This window comes from Tetrao urogallus, assembly GCF_951394365.1.
Source record: "Tetrao urogallus genome assembly, chromosome: 1".
In the NCBI taxonomy this organism is placed as follows: Eukaryota; Metazoa; Chordata; class Aves; order Galliformes; family Phasianidae; genus Tetrao; species Tetrao urogallus.
Window position 1 is genome coordinate 9,161,075 of NC_136813.1, and position 22,327 is coordinate 9,183,401.

Below are 22,327 nucleotides of genomic sequence, written 5' to 3' on the forward strand. Positions count from 1 at the left end.
TTTTGATGTTTTATTTGTCTTTGAGTACCATAAATATGGAAGAGACGGTGCCCACACCTTAAACCAAACCTATCCTCCTGTGCTCAGTGGGAGAGATGTTCCTCCAGCAAGGATACTGATACAAAGATATGTATTCAAAAGAACTCCATTCTGCATGTACTGGTGGGCATCAGCTGCTGGGAACTGCCATGGTGATGCCATGGGCATGACACATCAGGTACCATGTTTGCATTTCCCTGTGTCACCCAGGTCCTGGTGACTTGACAGCCACAGGGAGAGAACAGAAAGAGTTGCACCCCTCTGCCACCCAGGCAAAGGTGAGTGGGATGTGGTTTCAATGCTGCCATGTAATGGCAGGAATGACTGTGAGGAAGGGAAATAAAGGTGGGGTGTTGCCATGGGCAGGGAAACGCATCTGGTGTTGATGTTCTCTTTGTCTTTGTGTGCCATAAAACTGGAAGAGACCGTGCCCACACCTTAAACCATCCTGTCCTCCTTTGCCCAACTGGAGAGGTGTTCCTTCAGCAAGGATACTGATAGAAAGATATGTATTCAAAAGAACTCCAGTATTCCTGTACTTGTGGGCATTAGCAGCTGGCAACTGCCTCTGTGCTGTCATGGTCATAGCACAGAAGCTACAAGCTTGCATTTCCCTGTGTCTCCCAGGTCCTGGTGACTAGACAGCCACAGGGAGAGAACAGAAAGAGTTGCACCTCTCTGCCACCCAGGCAATGGTGAGTGGAATGTGGTTTCAATACTGCCATGTGGTGGCAGGAAGGACTGTGAGGAAGGGAAAGGTGGGGTGTTGCTACGGGGAGGGAAACACACCTGCTTTTGATGTTTTATTTGTCTTTGAGTACCATAAATATGGAAGAGACGGTGCCCACACCTTAAACCAAACCTATCCTCCTCTGGTCAGCAAGAGAGCTGTTCCTCCGGCAAGGATACTGATACAAAGATATATATTCAAAAGAACTCCATTCTGCATGTACTGGTGGGCATCAGCTGCTGGAAACTGCCATGGTGATGCCATGGGCATGACACATTAGGTACCATGTTTGCATTTCCCTGTGTCACCCAGGTCCTGGTGACTTGACAGTCACAGGGAGAGAACAGAAAGAGTTGCACCCCTCTGCCACCCAGGCAAAGGTGAGTGGGATGTGGTTTCAATGCTGCCATGTAATGGCAGGAAGGACTGTGAGGAAGGGAAATAAAGGTGGGGTGTTGCCATGGGCAGGGAAACGCATCTGGTGTTGATGCTGTCTTTGAGTGCTAGAGGCCTAGAGGAGACTGTGCCCACACCTTAACTCCATCTTGTCGTCGTCAGCTGGAGAGATGTCCCACCTTCTCGAAGGACATCAGTAGAAAGATATGTATTCATAATAACTCTGTCCACGCTGTACTTGTGGGCATTAGCAGCAGGGAAAAGCCATGGTGATGCCATGGGCATGGCACGGCAGGTACAAGCTTGCATTTCCCTGTGTCACCCAGGTCCTGGTGACTTGATAGTCACGGGGAGAGAACAGAAAGAGTTGCACCCCTCTGCCACCCAGGCAAAGGTGAGTGGGATGTGGTTTCAATGCTGCCATGTAATGGCAGGAATGACTGTGAGGAAGGGAAATAAAGGGGGGGTGTTGCCATGGGGGGGGAAACACGCCTGGTTTTGATGTTTTATTTGTCTTTGAGTACCATAAATCTGGAAGAGACGGTGCCCACACCTTAAAATAAACCTATCCTCCTGTGCTCAGTGGGAGAGCTGTTCCTCAAGCAAGGATACTGATACAAAGATATGTATTCAAAAGAACTCCATTCTGCATGTACTAGTGGGCATCAGCTGCTGGGAACTGCCATGGTGATGCCATGGGCATGACACATCAGGTACCATGTTTGCATTTCCCTGTGTCACCCAGGTCCTGGTGACTTGGTAGTCACGGGGAGAGAACAGAAAGAGTTGCACCTCTCTGCCACCCAGGCAAAGGTGAGTGGGATGTGGTTTCAATACTGCCATGTGGTGGTTGGAAGGACTGTGAGGAAGGGAAAGGTGGGGTGTTGCTGTGGGGAGGGAAACACACCTGCTTTTGATGTTTTATTTGTCTTTGAGTACCATAAATATGGAAGAGACGGTGCCCACACCTTAAACCAAACCTATCCTCCTCTGCTCAGCAAGAGAGCTGTTCCTCCAGCAAGGATACTGATACAAAGATATGTATTCAAAAGAACTCCATTCTGCATGTACTGGTGGGCATCAGCTGCTGGGAACTGCCATGGTGATGCCATGGGCATGACACATCAGGTACCATGTTTGCATTTCCCTGTGTCACCCAGGTCCTGGTGACTTGACAGCCACAGGGAGAGAACAGAAAGAGTTGCACCCCTCTGCCACCCAGGCAAAGGTGAGTGGGATGTGGTTTCAATGCTGCCATGTAATGGCAGGAATGACTGTGAGGAAGGGAAATAAAGGTGGGGTGTTGCCATGGGCAGGGAAACGCATCTGGTGTTGATGTTCTCTTTGTCTTTGTGTGCCATAAAACTGGAAGAGACCGTGCCCACACCTTAAACCATCCTGTCCTCCTTTGCCCAACTGGAGAGGTGTTCCTTCAGCAAGGATACTGATAGAAAGATATGTATTCAAAAGAACTCCAGTATTCCTGTACTTGTGGGCATTAGCAGCTGGCAACTGCCTCTGTGCTGTCATGGTCATAGCACAGAAGCTACAAGCTTGCATTTCCCTGTGTCTCCCAGGTCCTGGTGACTAGACAGCCACAGGGAGAGAACAGAAAGAGTTGCACCTCTCTGCCACCCAGGCAATGGTGAGTGGAATGTGGTTTCAATACTGCCATGTGGTGGCAGGAAGGACTGTGAGGAAGGGAAAGGTGGGGTGTTGCTACGGGGAGGGAAACACACCTGGTTTTGATGTTTTATTTGTCTTTGAGTACCATAAATATGGAAGAGACGGTGCCCACACCTTAAACCAAACCTATCCTCCTCTGGTCAGCAAGAGAGCTGTTCCTCCGGCAAGGATACTGATACAAAGATATATATTCAAAAGAACTCCATTCTGCATGTACTGGTGGGCATCAGCTGCTGGGAACTGCCATGGTGATGCCATGGGCATGACACATTAGGTACCATGTTTGCATTTCCCTGTGTCACCCAGGTCCTGGTGACTTGACAGTCACAGGGAGAGAACAGAAAGAGTTGCACCCCTCTGCCACCCAGGCAAAGGTGAGTGGGATGTGGTTTCAATGCTGCCATGTGGTGGCAGGAAGGACTGTGAGGAAGGGAAATAAAGGTGGGGTGTTGCCATGGGCAGGGAAACGCATCTGGTGTTGATGTTCTCTTTGTCTTTGTGTGCCATAAAACTGGAAGAGACCGTGCCCACACCTTAAACCATCCTGTCCTCCTTTGCCCAACTGGAGAGGTGTTCCTTCAGCAAGGATACTGATACAAAGATATGTATTCAAAAGAACTCCAGTATTCCTGTACTTGTGGGCATTAGCAGCTGGCAACTGCCTCTGTGCTGTCATGGTCATAGCACAGAAGCTACAAGCTTGCATTTCCCTGTGTCTCCCAGGTCCTGGTGACTTGACATTCACAGGGAGAGAACAGAAAGAGTTGCACCTCTCTGCCACCCAGGCAATGGTGAGTGGAATGTGGTTTCAATACTGCCATGTGGTGGCAGGAAGGACTGTGAGGAAGGGAAAGGTGGGGTGTTGCTATGGGCAGGGAAACACACCTGCTTTTGATGTTTTATTTGTCTTTGAGTGCCACAAAACTGGAAGAGAGCGTGCCCACACCTTGAACCAATCCTATCCTCCTCAGCTCAGCAAGAGAGCTGTTCCTCCAGCAAGGATACTGATACAAAGATATGTATTCAAAATAATTCCAGCCAGGCTTTAATTGTTGACCTCAGCTGCTGGGAACTGCCATGGTGATGCCATGGGCATGGCACAGCAGGTACAAGCTTGCATTTCCCTGTGTCACCCAGGTCCTGGTGAGTTGGCAGCCACAGGGAGAGAACAGAAAGAGTTGCACCCCTCTGCCACCCAGGCAAAGGTGAGTGGGATGTGGTTTCAATGCTGCCATGTTGTGGCAGGAAGGACAGTGAGGAAGGGAAATAAAGGTGGGGTGTTGCCATGGGCATGGAAAGGCATCTGGTTTTGATGCTGTCTTTGAGTGCTAGAGGCCTAGAGGAGACTGTGCCCACACCTTAACTCCATCTTGTCGTCGTCAGCTGGAGAGATGTCCCACCTTCTCGAAGGACATCAGTACAAAGATATGTATTCATAATAACTCTGTCCACGCTGTACTAGTGGGCATTAGCAGCAGGGAAAAGCCATGGTGATGCCATGGGCATTGCACGGCAGGTACAAGCTTGCATTTCCCTGTGTCACCCAGGTCCTGGTGACTTGATAGTCACGGGGAGAGAACAGAAAGAGTTGCACCCCTCTGCCACCCAGGCAAAGGTGAGTGGGATGTGGTTTCAATACTGCCATGTGGTGGCAGGAAGGACTGTGAGGAAGGGAAAGGTGGTGTGTTGCTATGGGGAGGGAAACACACCTGGTTTTGATGTTTTATTTGTCTTTGAGTTCCATAAATATGGAAGAGACGGTGCCCACACCTTAAACCAAACCTATCCTCCTGTGCTCAGTGGGAGAGCTGTTCCTCCAGCAAGGATACTGATAGAAAGATATGTATTCAAAAGAACTCCATTCTGCATGTACTGGTGGGCATCAGCTGCTGGGAACTGCCATGGTGATGCCATGGGCATGACACATCAGGTACCATGTTTGCATTTCCCTGTGTCACCCAGGTCCTGGTGACTTGACAGCCACAGGGAGAGAACAGAAAGAGTTGCACCCCTCTGCCACCCAGGCAAAGGTGAGTGGGATGTGGTTTCAGTGCTGCCATGTAATGGCAGGAATGACTGTGAGGAAGGGAAATAAAGGTGGGGTGTTGCCATGGGCAGGGAAACGCATCTGGTGTTGATGTTCTCTTTGTCTTTGTGTGCCATAAAACTGGAAGAGACCGTGCCCACACCTTAAACCATCCTGTCCTCCTTTGCCCAACTGGAGAGGTGTTCCTTCAGCAAGGATACTGATAGAAAGATATGTATTCAAAAGAACTCCAGTATTCCTGTACTTGTGGGCATTAGCAGCTGGCAACTGCCTCTGTGCTGTCATGGTCATAGCACAGAAGCTACAAGCTTGCATTTCCCTGTGTCTCCCAGGTGTTGGTGACTAGACAGCCACAGGGAGAGAACAGAAGGAGTTGCACCCCTCTGCCACCCAGGCAATGGTGAGTGGGATGTGGTTTCAGTGATGCCATGTAATGGCAGGAATGACTGTGAGGAAGGGAAATAAAGTGGGGTGTTGCTACGGGGAGGGAAACACACCTGGTTTTGATGTTTTATTTGTCTTTGAGTTCCATAAATATGGAAGAGACGGTGCCCACACCTTAAACCAAACCTATCCTCCTGTGCTCAGTGGGAGAGCTGTTCCTCAAGCAAGGATACTGATACAAAGATATGTATTCAAAAGAACTCCATTCTGCATGTACTGGTGGGCATCAGCTGCTGGGAACTGCCATGGTGATGCCATGGGCATGACACATTAGGTACCATGTTTGCATTTCCCTGTGTCACCCAGGTCCTGGTGACTTGACAGCCACAGGGAGAGAACAGAAAGAGTTGCAACCCTCTGCCACCCAGGCAAAGGTGAGTGGGATGTGGTTTCAATACTGCCATGTGGTGGCAGGAAGGACTGTGAGGAAGGGAAAGGTGGGGTGTTGCTCTGGGCAGGGAAACACACCTGGTTTTGATGTTTTATTTGTCTTTGAGTGCCACAAAACTGGAAGAGAGCGTGCCCACACCTTGAACCAATCCTATCCTCCTCTGCTCAGCAAGAGAGCTGTTCCTCCAGCAAGGATACTGATACAAAGATATGTATTCAAAATAATTCCAGCCAGGCTTTAATTGTTGACATCAGCTGCTGGGAACTGCCATGGTGATGCCATGGGCATGGCACAGCAGGTACAAGCTTGCATTTCCCTGTGTCACCCAGGTCCTGGTGACTTGATAGTCACGGGGAGAGAACAGAAAGAGTTGCACCCCTCTGCCAGCCCAGGCAATGGTGAGTGGGATGTGGTTTCAATGCTGCCATGTGGTGGCAGGAAGGACAGTGAGGAAGGGAAATAAAGGGGGGGTGTTGCCATGGGCATGGAAAAGCATCTGGATTTGATGCTGTCTTTGAGTGCTAGAGGCCTAGAGGAGACTGTGCCCGCACCTTAACTCCATCCAGTCGTCCTCAGCTGGAGAGATGTCCCACCTTCTCGAAGGACATCAGTACAAAGATATGTATTCATAATAACTCTGTCCACGCTGTACTTGTGGGCATTAGCAGCTGGGAAATGCCATGGTGATGCCATGGGCATGGCACGGCAGGTACAAGCTTGCATTTCCCTGTGTCACCCAGGTCCTGGTGACTTGATAGTCACGGGGAGAGAACAGAAAGAGTTGCACCCCTCTGCCACCCAGGCAAAGGTGAGTGGGATGTGGTTTCAATGCTGCCATGTAATGGCAGGAAGGACTGTGAGGAAGGGAAAGGTGGGGTGTTGCTATGGGGAGGGAAGCACATCTGCTTTTGATGTTTTATTTGTCTTTGAGTACCATAAATATGGAAGAGACGGTGCCCACACCTTAAACCAAACCTATCCTCCTGTGCTCAGTGGGAGAGCTGTTCCTCCAGCAAGGATACTGATACAAAGATATGTATTCAAAAGAACTCCATTCTGCATGTACTGGTGGGCATCAGCTGCTGGAAACTGCCATGGTGATGCCATGGGCATGACACATCAGGTACCATGTTTGCATTTCCCTGTGTCACCCAGGTCCTGGTGACTTGACAGTCACAGGGAGAGAACAGAAAGAGTTGCACCCCTCTGCCACCCAGGCAAAGGTGAGTGGGATGTGGTTTCAATGCTGCCATGTAATGGCAGGAATGACTGTGAGGAAGGGAAATAAAGGTGGGGTGTTGCCATGGGGGGGGAAACACACCTGGTTTTGATGTTTTATTTGTCTTTGAGTTCCATAAATATGGAAGAGACGGTGCCCACACCTTAAACCAAACCTATCCTCCTCTGGTCAGCAAGAGAGCTGTTCCTCCAGCAAGGATACTGATACAAAGATATGTATTCAAAAGAACTCCATTCTGCATGTACTGGTGGGCATCAGCTGCTGGGAACTGCCATGGTGATGCCATGGGCATGACACATTAGGTACCATGTTTGCATTTCCCTGTGTCACCCAGGTCCTGGTGACTTGACAGTCACAGGGAGAGAACAGAAAGAGTTGCACCCCTCTGCCACCCAGGCAAAGGTGAGTGGGATGTGGTTTCAATGCTGCCATGTTGTGGCAGGAAGGACTGTGAGGAAGGGAAATAAAGGTGGGGTGTTGCCATGGGCAGGGAAACGCATCTGGTTTTGATGCTGTCTTTGAGTGCTAGAGGCCTAGAGGAGACTGTGCCCACACCTTAACTCCATCCTGTCGTCCTCAGCTGGAGAGATGTCCCACCTTCTCGAAGGACATCAGTACAAAGATATGTATTCATAATAACTCTGTCCACGCTGTACTTGTGGGCATTAGCAGCTGGGAAATGCCATGGTGATGCCATGGGCATGGCACGGCAGGTACAAGCTTGCATTTCCCCGTGTCACCCAGGTCCTGGTGACTTGATAGTCACGGGGAGAGAACAGAAAGAGTTGCACCCCTCTGCCAGCCCAGGCACAGGTGAGTGGGATGTGGTTTCAATGCTGCCATGTAATGGCAGGAATGACTGTGAGGAAGGGAAATAAAGGGGGGGTGTTGCCATGGGGGGGGAAACACGCCTGGTTTTGATGTTTTATTTGTCTTTGAGTACCATAAATCTGGAAGAGACGGTGCCCACACCTTAAAATAAACCTATCCTCCTGTGCTCAGTGGGAGAGCTGTTCCTCAAGCAAGGATACTGATACAAAGATATGTATTCAAAAGAACTCCATTCTGCATGTACTAGTGGGCATCAGCTGCTGGGAACTGCCATGGTGATGCCATGGGCATGACACATTAGGTACCATGTTTGCATTTCCCTGTGTCACCCAGGTCCTGGTGACTTGGTAGTCACGGGGAGAGAACAGAAAGAGTTGCACCCCTCTGCCACCCAGGCAAAGGTGAGTGGGATGTGGTTTCAATACTGCCATGTGGTGGCAGGAAGGACTGTGAGGAAGGGAAAGGTGGGGTGTTGCTCTGGGCAGGGAAACAGACCTGGTTTTGATGTTTTATTTGTCTTTGAGTGCCACAAAACTGGAAGAGAGCGTGCCCACACCTTGAACCAATCCTATCCTCCTCTGCTCAGCAAGAGAGCTGTTCCTCCAGCAAGGATACTGATACAAAGATATGTATTCAAAATAATTCCAGCCAGGCTTTAATTGTTGACCTCAGCTGCTGGGAACTGCCATGGTGATGCCATGGGCATGGCACAGCAGGTACAAGCTTGCATTTCCCTGTGTCACCCAGGTCCTGGTGACTTGATAGTCACGGGGAGAGAACAGAAAGAGTTGCACCCCTCTGCCACCCAGGCAAAGGTGAGAGGGATGTGGTTTCAGTGATGCCATGTAATGGCAGGAAGGACTGTGAGGAAGGGAAATAAAGGTGGGGTGTTGCCATGGGGGGGGAAACACACCTGGTTTTGATGTTTTATTTGTCTTTGAGTACCATAAATATGGAAGAGACGGTGCCCACACCTTAAACCAAACCTATCCTCCTGTGCTCAGCGGGAGAGCTGTTCCTCAAGCAAGGATACTGATACAAAGATATGTATTCAAAAGAACTCCATTCTGCATGTACTGGTGGGCATCAGCTGCTGGGAACTGCCATGGTGATGCCATGGGCATGACACATTAGGTACCATGTTTGCATTTCCCTGTGTCACCCAGGTCCTGGTGACTTGACAGTCACAGGGAGAGAACAGAAAGAGTTGCACCCCTCTGCCACCCAGGCAATGGTGAGTGGAATGTGGTTTCAATACTGCCATGTGGTGGCAGGAAGGACTGTGAGGAAGGGAAAGGTGGGGTGTTGCTATGGGCAGGGAAACACACCTGGTTTTGATGTTTTATTCTTCTTTGAGTGCCACAAAACTGGAAGAGAGCGTGCCCACACCTTGAACCAATCCTATCCTCCTCAGCTCAGCAAGAGAGCTGTTCCTCCAGCAAGGATACTGATACAAAGATATGTATTCAAAATAATTCCAGCCAGGCTTTAATTGTTGACCTCAGCTGCTGGGAACTGCCATGGTGATGCCATGGGCATGGCACAGCAGGTACAAGCTTGCATTTCCCTGTGTCACCCAGGTCCTGGTGACTTGGCAGCCACAGGGTGAGAACAGAAAGAGTTGCACCCCTCTGCCAGCCCAGGCAATGGTGAGTGGGATGTGGTTTCAATGCTGCCATGTTGTGGCAGGAAGGACAGTGAGGAAGGGAAATAAAGGGGGGGTGTTGCCATGGGCATGGAAAAGCATCTGGATTTGATGCTGTCTTTGAGTGCTAGAGGCCTAGAGGAGACTGTGCCCGCACCTTAACTCCATCCTGTCGTCCTCAGCTGGAGAGATGTTCCACCTTCTTGAAGGACATCAGTACAAAGTTATGTATTCATAATAACTCTGTCCACGCTGTACTTGTGGGCATTAGCAGCTGGGAAATGCCATGGTGATGCCATGGGCATTGCACGGCAGGTACAAGCTTGCATTTCCCTGTGTCACCCAGGTCCTGGTGACTTGACAGTCACAGGGAGAGAACAGAAGGAGTTGCACCCCTCTGCCAGCCCAGGCAAAGGTGAGTGGGATGTGGTTTCAATGCTGCCATGTAATGGCAGGAATGACTGTGAGGAAGGGAAAGGTGGGGTGTTGCTATGGGGAGGGAAACACACCTGGTTTTGATGTTTTATTTGTCTTTGAGTACCATAAATATGGAAGAGACGGTGCCCACACCTTAAACCAAACCTATCCTCCTTTGCTCAGTGGGAGAGCTGTTCCTCCAGCAAGGATACTGATAGAAAGATATGTATTCAAAAGAACTCCAGTATTCCTGTACTTGTGGGCATTAGCAGCTGGCAACTGCCTCTGTGCTGTCATGGTCATAGCACAGAAGCTACAAGCTTGCATTTCCCTGTGTCTCCCAGGTCCTGGTGACTAGACAGCCACAGGGAGAGAACAGAAGGAGTTGCACCTCTCTGCCACCCAGGCAATGGTGAGTGGAATTTGGTTTCAATACTGCCATGTGGTGGCAGGAAGGACTGTGAGGAAGGGAAAGGTGGGGTGTTGCTATGGGCAGGGAAACACACCTGCTTTTGATGTTTTATTTGTCTTTGAGTGCCACAAAACTTGAAGAAATCGTGCCCACACCTTGAACCAATCCTATCCTCCTCTGCTCAGCAAGAGAGCTGTTCCTCCAGCAAGGATACTGATACAAAGATATGTATTCAAAATAATTCCAGCCAGGCTTTAATTGTTGACCTCAGCTGCTGGGAACTGCCATGGTGATGCCATGGGCATGGCACAGCAGGTACAAGCTTGCATTTCCCTGTGTCACCCAGGTCCTGGTGACTTGATAGTCACGGGGTGAGAACAGAATTAGTTGCACCCCTCTGCCAGCCCAGGCAAAGGTGAGTGGGATGTGGTTTCAATGCTGCCATGTGGTGGCAGGAATGACTGTGAGGAAGGGAAATAAAGGGGGGGTGTTGCCATGGGCATGGAAAAGCATCTGGATTTGATGCTGTCTTTGAGTGCTAGAGGCCTAGAGGAGACTGTGCCCACACCTTAACTCCATCCTGTCGTCCTCAGCTGGAGAGATGTCCCACCTTCTCGAAGGACATCAGTACAAAGATATGTATTCATAATAACTCTGTCCACGCTGTACTTGTGGGCATTAGCAGCTGGGAAATGCCATGGTGATGCCATGGGCATGGCACGGCAGGTACAAGCTTGCATTTCCCTGTGTCACCCAGGTCCTGGTGACTTGACAGTCACAGGGAGAGAACAGAAAGTGTTGCACCCCTCTGCCACCCAGGCAAAGGTGAGTGGGATGTGGTTTCAATGCTGCCATGTGGTGGCCGGAAGGACTGTGAGGAAGGGAAAGGTGGTGTGTTGCCATGGGCAGGGAAGCACATCTGGTTTTGATGTTCTCTTTGTCTTTGAGTACCATAAATATGGAAGAGACGGTGCCCACACCTTAAACCAAACCTATCCTCCTGTGCTCAGTGGGAGAGCTGTTCCTCCAGCAAGGATACTGATACAAAGATATGTATTCAAAAGTACTCCATTCTGCATGTACTGGTGGGCATCAGCTGCTGGGAACTGCCATGGTGATGCCATGGGCATGACACATTAGGTACCATGTTTGCATTTCCCTGTGTCACCCAGGTCCTGGTGACTTGACAGCCACAGGGAGAGAACAGAAGGAGTTGCACCCCTCTGCCAGCCCAGGCAAAGGTGAGTGGGATGTGGTTTCAATGCTGCCATGTAATGGCAGGAATGACTGTGAGGAAGGGAAAGGTGGTGTGTTGCCATGGGCAGGGAAGCACATCTGGTTTTGATGTTCTCTTTGTCTTTGAGTACCATAAATCTGGAAGAGAGCGTGCCCACACCTTGAACCAATCCTATCCTCCTCTGCTCAGCAAGAGAGCTGTTCCTCCAGCAAGGATACTGATACAAAGATATGTATTCAGAATAATTCCAGCCAGGCTTTAAATGTTGACATCAGCTGCTGGGAACTGCCATGGTGATGCCATGGGCATGACACATCAGGTACCATGTTTGCATTTCCCTGTGTCACCCAGGTCCTGGTGACTTGACAGCCACAGGGAGAGAACAGAAAGAGTTGCACCCCTCTGCCACCCAGGCAAAGGTGAGTGGGATGTGATTTCAATGCTGCCATGTAATGGCAGGAAGGACTGTGAGGAAGGGAAATAAAGGTGGGGTGTTGCTATGGGGCAGGGAAACGCATCTGGTGTTGATGTTCTCTTTGTCTTTGTGTGCCATAAAACTGGAAGAGACCGTGCCCACACCTTAAACCATCCTGTCCTCCTTTGCCCAACTGGAGAGGTGTTCCTTCAGCAAGGATACTGATAGAAAGATATGTATTCAAAAGAACTCCAGTATTCCTGTACTTGTGGGCATTAGCAGCTGGCAACTGCCTCTGTGCTGTCATGGTCATAGCACAGAAGCTACAAGCTTGCATTTCCCTGTGTCTCCCAGGTCCTGGTGACTAGACATTCACAGGGAGAGAACAGAAGGAGTTGCACCTCTCTGCCACCCAGGCAATGGTGAGTGGAATTTGGTTTCAATACTGCCATGTGGTGGCAGGAAGGACTGTGAGGAAGGGAAAGGTGGGGTGTTGCTATGGGCAGGGAAACACACCTGGTTTTGATGTTTTATTTGTCTTTGAGTGCCACAAAACTGGAAGAAAGCGTGCCCACACCTTGAACCAATCCTATCCTCCTCAGCTCAGCAAGAGAGCTGTTCCTCCAGCAAGGATACTGATACAAAGATATGTATTCAAAATAATTCCAGCCAGGCTTTAATTGTTGACATCAGCTGCTGGGAACTGCCATGGTGATGCCATGGGCATGGCACAGCAGGTACAAGCTTGCATTTCCCTGTGTCACCCAGGTCCTGGTGACTTGGCAGCCACAGGGTGAGAACAGAAAGAGTTGCACCCCTCTGCCAGCCCAGGCAATGGTGAGTGGGATGTGGTTTCAATGCTGCCATGTAGTGGCAGGAAGGACAGTGAGGAAGGGAAATAAAGGGGGGGTGTTGCCATGGGCATGGAAAAGCATCTGGATTTGATGCTGTCTTTGAGTGCTAGAGGCCTAGAGGAGACTGTGCCCGCACCTTAACTCCATCCTGTCGTCCTCAGCTGGAGAGATGTTCCACCTTCTTGAAGGACATCAGTACAAAGTTATGTATTCATAATAACTCTGTCCACGCTGTACTTGTGGGCATTAGCAGCTGGGAAATGCCATGGTGATGCCATGGGCATTGCACGGCAGGTACAAGCTTGCATTTCCCTGTGTCACCCAGGTCCTGGTGACTTGACAGTCACAGGGAGAGAACAGAAGGAGTTGCACCCCTCTGCCAGCCCAGGCAAAGGTGAGTGGGATGTGGTTTCAATGCTGCCATGTAATGGCAGGAATGACTGTGAGGAAGGGAAAGGTGGGGTGTTGCTATGGGGAGGGAAACACACCTGGTTTTGATGTTTTATTTGTCTTTGAGTACCATAAATATGGAAGAGACGGTGCCCACACCTTAAACCAAACCTATCCTCCTTTGCTCAGTGGGAGAGCTGTTCCTCCAGCAAGGATACTGATAGAAAGATATGTATTCAAAAGAACTCCAGTATTCCTGTACTTGTGGGCATTAGCAGCTGGCAACTGCCTCTGTGCTGTCATGGTCATAGCACAGAAGCTACAAGCTTGCATTTCCCTGTGTCTCCCAGGTCCTGGTGACTAGACAGCCACAGGGAGAGAACAGAAGGAGTTGCACCTCTCTGCCACCCAGGCAATGGTGAGTGGAATTTGGTTTCAATACTGCCATGTGGTGGCAGGAAGGACTGTGAGGAAGGGAAAGGTGGGGTGTTGCTATGGGCAGGGAAACACACCTGCTTTTGATGTTTTATTTGTCTTTGAGTGCCACAAAACTTGAAGAAATCGTGCCCACACCTTGAACCAATCCTATCCTCCTCTGCTCAGCAAGAGAGCTGTTCCTCCAGCAAGGATACTGATACAAAGATATGTATTCAAAATAATTCCAGCCAGGCTTTAATTGTTGACCTCAGCTGCTGGGAACTGCCATGGTGATGCCATGGGCATGGCACAGCAGGTACAAGCTTGCATTTCCCTGTGTCACCCAGGTCCTGGTGACTTGATAGTCACGGGGTGAGAACAGAATTAGTTGCACCCCTCTGCCAGCCCAGGCAAAGGTGAGTGGGATGTGGTTTCAATGCTGCCATGTGGTGGCAGGAATGACTGTGAGGAAGGGAAATAAAGGGGGGGTGTTGCCATGGGCATGGAAAAGCATCTGGATTTGATGCTGTCTTTGAGTGCTAGAGGCCTAGAGGAGACTGTGCCCACACCTTAACTCCATCCTGTCGTCCTCAGCTGGAGAGATGTCCCACCTTCTCGAAGGACATCAGTACAAAGATATGTATTCATAATAACTCTGTCCACGCTGTACTTGTGGGCATTAGCAGCTGGGAAATGCCATGGTGATGCCATGGGCATGGCACGGCAGGTACAAGCTTGCATTTCCCTGTGTCACCCAGGTCCTGGTGACTTGACAGTCACAGGGAGAGAACAGAAAGTGTTGCACCCCTCTGCCACCCAGGCAAAGGTGAGTGGGATGTGGTTTCAATGCTGCCATGTGGTGGCCGGAAGGACTGTGAGGAAGGGAAAGGTGGTGTGTTGCCATGGGCAGGGAAGCACATCTGGTTTTGATGTTCTCTTTGTCTTTGAGTACCATAAATATGGAAGAGACGGTGCCCACACCTTAAACCAAACCTATCCTCCTGTGCTCAGTGGGAGAGCTGTTCCTCCAGCAAGGATACTGATACAAAGATATGTATTCAAAAGTACTCCATTCTGCATGTACTGGTGGGCATCAGCTGCTGGGAACTGCCATGGTGATGCCATGGGCATGACACATTAGGTACCATGTTTGCATTTCCCTGTGTCACCCAGGTCCTGGTGACTTGACAGCCACAGGGAGAGAACAGAAGGAGTTGCACCCCTCTGCCAGCCCAGGCAAAGGTGAGTGGGATGTGGTTTCAATGCTGCCATGTAATGGCAGGAATGACTGTGAGGAAGGGAAAGGTGGTGTGTTGCCATGGGCAGGGAAGCACATCTGGTTTTGATGTTCTCTTTGTCTTTGAGTACCATAAATCTGGAAGAGAGCGTGCCCACACCTTAAACCAATCCTATCCTCCTCTGCTCAGCAAGAGAGCTGTTCCTCCAGCAAGGATACTGATACAAAGATATGTATTCAGAATAATTCCAGCCAGGCTTTAAATGTTGACATCAGCTGCTGGGAACTGCCATGGTGATGCCATGGGCATGACACATCAGGTACCATGTTTGCATTTCCCTGTGTCACCCAGGTCCTGGTGACTTGACAGCCACAGGGAGAGAACAGAAAGAGTTGCACCCCTCTGCCACCCAGGCAAAGGTGAGTGGGATGTGATTTCAATGCTGCCATGTAATGGCAGGAAGGACTGTGAGGAAGGGAAATAAAGGTGGGGTGTTGCTATGGGGCAGGGAAACGCATCTGGTGTTGATGTTCTCTTTGTCTTTGTGTGCCATAAAACTGGAAGAGACCGTGCCCACACCTTAAACCATCCTGTCCTCCTTTGCCCAACTGGAGAGGTGTTCCTTCAGCAAGGATACTGATAGAAAGATATGTATTCAAAAGAACTCCAGTATTCCTGTACTTGTGGGCATTAGCAGCTGGCAACTGCCTCTGTGCTGTCATGGTCATAGCACAGAAGCTACAAGCTTGCATTTCCCTGTGTCTCCCAGGTCCTGGTGACTAGACATTCACAGGGAGAGAACAGAAGGAGTTGCACCTCTCTGCCACCCAGGCAATGGTGAGTGGAATGTGGTTTCAATACTGCCATGTGGTGGCAGGAAGGACTGTGAGGAAGGGAAAGGTGGGGTGTTGCTATGGGCAGGGAAACACACCTGCTTTTGATGTTTTATTTGTCTTTGAGTGCCACAAAACTGGAAGAAAGCGTGCCCACACCTTGAACCAATCCTATCCTCCTCAGCTCAGCAAGAGAGCTGTTCCTCCAGCAAGGATACTGATACAAAGATATGTATTCAAAATAATTCCAGCCAGGCTTTAATTGTTGACCTCAGCTGCTGGGAACTGCCATGGTGATGCCATGGGCATGGCACAGCAGGTACAAGCTTGCATTTCCCTGTGTCACCCAGGTCCTGGTGACTTGATAGTCACGGGGTGAGAACAGAATTAGTTGCACCCCTCTGCCAGCCCAGGCAAAGGTGAGTGGGATGTGGTTTCAATGCTGCCATGTGGTGGCAGGAATGACTGTGAGGAAGGGAAATAAAGGGGGGGTGTTGCCATGGGCATGGAAAAGCATCTGGATTTGATGCTGTCTTTGATTGCTAGAGGCCTAAAGGAGACTGTGCCCACACCTTAACTCCATCCTGTCGTCCTCAGCTGGAGAGATGTCCCACCTTCTCGAAGGACATCAGTACAAAGATATGTATTCATAATAACTCTGTCCACGCTGTACTTGTGGGCATTAGCAGCTGGGAAATGCCATGGTGATGCCATGGGCATGGCACGGCAGGTACAAGCTTGCATTTCCCTGTGTCACCCAGGTCCTGGTGACTTGACAGTCACAGGGAGAGAACAGAAAGTGTTGCACCCCTCTGCCAGCCCAGGCAAAGGTGAGTGGGATGTGGTTTCAATGCTGCCATGTGGTGGCAGGAAGGACTGTGAGGAAGGGAAAGGTGGTGTGTTGCCATGGGCAGGGAAGCACATCTGGTTTTGATGTTCTCTTTGTCTTTGAGTACCATAAATCTGGAAGAGACGGTGCCCACACCTTAAACCAATCCTATCCTCCTCTGCTCAGCAAGAGAGCTGTTCCTCCAGCAAGGATACTGATACAAAGATATGTATTCAGAATAATTTGAGCCAGGCTTTAATTGTTGATATCAGCTGCTGGGAACTGCCATGGTGATGCCATGGGCATGACACATCAGGTACCATGTTTGCATTTCCCTGTGTCACCCAGGTCCTGGTGACTTGACAGTCACAGGGAGAGAACAGAAAGAGTTGCACCCCTCTGCCACCCAGGCAAAGGTGAGTGGGATGTGATTTCAATGCTGCCATGTAATGGCAGGAAGGACTGTGAGGAAGGGAAAGGTGAGATGTTGCTATGGGCAGGGAAACATCTGGTTTTGATGTTCTCTTTGTCTCTGCTCAGCTGGAGAGATGTCCCACCTTCTCGAAGGACATCAGTACAAAGATATGTGTTCAAAATAACTGCAGTCTGCCTGTACTTGTGGGCATCAGCTGCTCTGTAGCTGCTTTTGTGATGCCATGGTCATGGCACAGCAGGTACAAGCTTGCATTTCCCTGTGTCACCCAGGTCCTGGTGACTTGACAGCCACAGGGAGAAAACAGAGTTTCTGTTCTGACGCTTTATTTTGATAGATTGAGATGCTTGAGTGAGTGGGATGTGGTTTCAATGCTGCCATGTGGTGGCAGGAAGGACAGTGTGGTTGGGAAAAGTGAGGCTTTGCCATTGGCAAGGAAACACTCGTTTTGTTGCTGTCTTCGTCTCTTTCTTTGAGGGCTATAGGCCTTGATTAGAATGTGCTCTGATCCTGGACCCCTCCTTTCCTCCTCTGCTCATCTCAAGAGATGTCCCACCTTCTACAAGGACGTCAGTTCAGGGTTATGTAATTAAAATCATAGCTTCCTCTTTGTGCTTTTAAGCATCTGCACACGGCCTGCATTACCCATGTGTTATTGGGCATCTTATTGATTGTGTCTTTTTAACTTGTATAGCATAGGACAGTTTTCCTTCTTGCTGCCATGAGTCATGGAATTGAAAGTCATGAACTGTGCTAGGTGTTGCACTTGGGAATGGAGGGCTGCTTATCCTTCTGTTGGCTTTCATCATCCTGTTTTTAATAGACACAGGCTCCTCCTGCCCACACCCTACTTTGACACTGCCAGTGGTTTCTGCAGCCATCTCTAAAGTCACAGACTTAACAAGCGGGAAACACAGCCTCAGATTGTACCTCACCAGGGCCTTTCACCCAGCTGGAAACTCCCCATTGCTCTGCACAGAGGGAGATCTTCATCACTTGCTCACATTACAATTTTATGTTTCATAAATATTTTGCCTGTATCTTGTCAACTGTACTTTTTTTTGTGGGGAAATACATATGGGCCTTTATTGTCCTGATTTCCTTGCTGATCTACATAAATAAATTAATTGTATTTATGGATATTTGTATGCTTCCCAAAATGTCTACAGATACAAAGGGATTGCATTAAGTGCGTATTTTGCAAAGAAAAAATGTGATATCATTATGTTTTTCAGAAGGTGTTAAGATATTTTTAGCATACAAAGAGTATAACAAAGAGAGTTGTCATGATAAATATCAGTGATGTTGCAACACATCACTTTCTCAGCAGGTGGACAGCTCGGGTGCAATTGTGTTCTGCATTGAAGGAATGAATCACCTCAGCAGGGCAACCAAACTCCTATCAGCTACGAGCTGCCAAGTGACATTGCCTTCCACACGGCAGCAGTTCAAGCAGACAAGGATGGAAGAGAATCCCACCCTAGCTGGGGGACTGGCTCACCTGTTGGCTGCCTCTCAGACAAGAAATCTGGTCATGGTTACCACTAAGCAGAAAGCTCTTGCTGAAGTGAATGTAGCTACACAGACAGAATGCCTGCACAAAAGCGCAGCTGCTCTGGCTGCAGAGAATGCCCGAGTCTGCTGCTGATGGTGGAGGGTGGCAATGCCCAAGTCTGCTGCTGATGGTGGAGGGTGGCAGTGATGCCACGTGTGTGAGGTATGAGCAGGGGAATTATCTGCTCAGTATGATGGCAGAGCTCACAGAGGAGGTGGAGAGATTAAGGAACATCAATGAGTATAAGCAGGAGAAAGACCAGTGGAGCAACTCCCTGCCATACCTATGAGAAAAATAAATACGTAGCTAAGGCTTGTGCCATCGCAGGAATTTTGGCTTTTTTGACTGTAAGGCAGCTGACCTCATTCCTGAGGTTATGGTTGGTACCTTTCTGATGCTCCTTCCTCCTCAAGTTGTTCCCCTGTGCGGTCTTCCCTTCATTGGGCAATTCTTCAAGAAGTGCTCCAGCATGGATCCTCCCCATGGTGTGCCCTCCTCAGGAATAGACTTGTGCAGGATGGGCTGCAGCATGCACATCTGCTCTCGCCTGGTCCTCTCCTTGGACTCCAGAGAAATATGCTTTAGTTTAGCTCAGTTTAGCTTAGTTTAGTTCCTTTTCAGAAACAGCCCTGGACTGTTCAATCTGGATCATGATGTGGCTGTGGGCAGGAAGTACTGTTCAGAGGACAAGGCAGAACACGTCGAATGGCCCCGGCCCAAGTGACATGGGAGGTACCTGAGTGTTGGTGTGTTTTTTCTTGTCCCTTTAGGGGATCAAATTATGTCCAGAAACATATAATTGGTTTGCTCCAACAGTTTAATTTATAGTGGCCCATGCTCTTATACAAAACCATGTGACTGCCCAGGAGGGTTTGAACTCCACACCTTTTTGTTTCTACTCTAAGCATGAGCATAAGAGATGAATATTTAAGAAGTCACAAAGTACTGTGGCAAGAATGATGATGCAGAATACATCCACACTTCTGTTTAGCCAGGATATATCTGCTGAGAAAAAAATAATTTATATATCTGAATTTAGTTTCTCATGGGTAAAATTTGTGTTCCTCACAGAGGCATTTATGAAAGCATCACCATTTTTTTGTATCTTACGTAAGTGCTAGGAGACTAGTGATGTATGTGCAGTATGACAGCTTGTTTGTGCAATTTTAAGTTACTTGTTTCAAACCAGGCAGTGAGAAACACAATGCACCCACATTATGATTTACTTTTTTTTTAACTGGCATTGCACAGGATTTCAAGTAGATGAAAACTTTCCAAATATTAGTAAAACTCTTTCTAAAGTTCTTGATATTCTTGAGAATGGTACCTGGCTGCCATTTGGATTCAAATATTCTTCTTACAACACATCTTCACTTACAAGATGTTGGGCTACATGACTTTTTAGTAGCAAGTAACTAAATCTTCACCACAGTGGAAATTCACCTTTGAGGGTACCAAAATGTGTCTTCTCTATATTACATCAAGAGAAACTCATGCTCTCATACTCTGCCTGAAGTACTGATGAAAAACAAAAAAACCAAAACCACAGGTGTTCCTTTGTTCTTCTTCATGAACTGTGTGAATACACTCCTGTTTAGAAATCATGAGAAATTGTACCGATGAGAATAAAGTTTCCTGTAAATTCCTGTACTTTCTATTCTGTATTAAGTGAAAGATCAGCATAATTCCTCAGTACTCATCTTCTTGGCCTTCATCTTTGATAGACTTCCAGATGAGGAAATATATTGCGAGAAATAAATAATTCTTGGAGAGCTGGGAATGCAGAAAGAAATATGATTAGGTTGAAAGAGCTGCACTGAAGTTGTATTGGCAATACTATTTTTAGATAAATATGCACGCTGTACCTTCAGATAATCTCTTTAATCATGGAATCATAGAATGGTTTGCAGTGTATCTATAAGCTCATATAGTTCCATCCCCCCCGCTACAGGCAGGGACACCTCCCTCTACACCAGGTTGCTCACAGCCCCATCCAGCCTGACCTTGAATGCATTCACAACCTCACTAGCAACCTGATCCAGTGTCCCACCATCCTCACAGTAAAGAATTTCTTTCTAATATCTAGCCCAAATCTACCCTCTTCCCATTTAAAACCAGTTCCCTTCATCCTGTTGCTACATGCCCTTATAAAATGTCCCTCCTCAGCAGCCCCCCCTTCAGATACAATAACATTTTCTTGAATGATATTTTTTAAAATATAATTTTATTCAGAGGGAGAATCTACACTGCACTGGTAACTTGCATCAAACATTATCAGTGCTGTTTGATCACCACTTTCAATGTTACTGTGCAATTCAAGCTCTGTAACTGGCACAAACAGTCCTCTTGGGGCAATATTCTCCGTGTGAGATACTGGTGGGATGAACCATAGCTCTCCTAACCCAGATATTCTTCACCCAATCAACAAAATCTCTGGGGTATATGTTCAGGCAGAATACGAATATGGGGAAAGAAGGCTTTCCCTCGGGTCTTCTTCATCTTATCTGCTCCTGGCCCTTTGGGAGTGCTTCTTACTGTGGGTATCATTGGTGGAAAGCTTCATTAATCCCTCTGTAGATGGACTAGAGAGATCTCTAGACAAACCATTTGTGTTCATCTCTAATTCCAGTGTACTGACAAATTTTGTCCAACTAGCACTTAGAAAAATGGTGACAGCAATTTTCCTAAAACTTCCAAAGCAGCCTAAAAGGAGATATCTCTAACAGATCATAGAATTATAGAATCATGGAATCATAGAATCATACAATATAATAATAATAAGAGAATAATAGAATCATAGAATGGCCTAAGTTGAAGGGACCACAGTGATCAATTAGTTTCAACTCCCCTGCTATGTGCAGGGTCACCAACCACCAGACCAGGCTGCCCAGAGCCACATCCAGCCTGGCCTTGAATGCCTCCAGGTTTGGGGCATCCACAGTCTTCTTGGGCAACCTGTTCCAGTGTGTCACCACCCTCTGTGTGAAAAACTTTCTCTTAATATCTAACCTAAATCTTCCCTGTCTTAATTTAAAACCATTCCCCCTTATCCTATCGCTATCAACCCAGTGTAAACAGTCATTCCCCCATTTCCCTGTTTATATGCTCCCTTCAAGTACTGGAAAACAGCTGAAGCAGTGGCTGATAAGAACATAAATATCACTGAAACATGCATGTCTGCAAAATCTGTTAAAATAAAACAAGAAACTTTTTAGATGAAGTGAAAGTGTTTATTTATTTTCTTAAAAGGCAGCTTGGATTTTATTGTCACTTAGTATCACATTCACTTTTGAATTTATTTGCTAGTTTGTTTTCAGTTTGTACCTGCATGCATCTGAGGTAATGGCTGCACAGCATCTTCCAATTAACCTTTGTTACCATGGGAAAAGAAAACAGATTAACATCTTTGATATATTCAGAATTTTTTTAGTGTTTCAAATCCATAAGCAATCTGCCTGCTTTTAAAGAAAGCACAGTTTACCTCATGCAAAGGCTAGAAAACATCCATTATTAAGCTTAAGAACTGAAAAAGTGTATTAACTTCAATGTTAATATTTATTTAACAAGTAGGTTCTGTAATGGACATTTAAAACCAAAGAAACAAAGAATCAATTTCAGCATCTCTATAATCTGTCAAAACATATCATTTTCTTCAAAATACTAAGAAAGAAAAAGCCCACTACTTCATCACAGCACAGAGTAAGTCTGTCTATAATTGATTTCAGAATGATCAACAAACGTGGCTGCCAGTTACAGTAATCATTTTGCAAATATAGAAACAGACATACATACATCTACACATGCATGTATTTATAAAATACCTGCATCTGAAAGAGGTTTGTATTTAC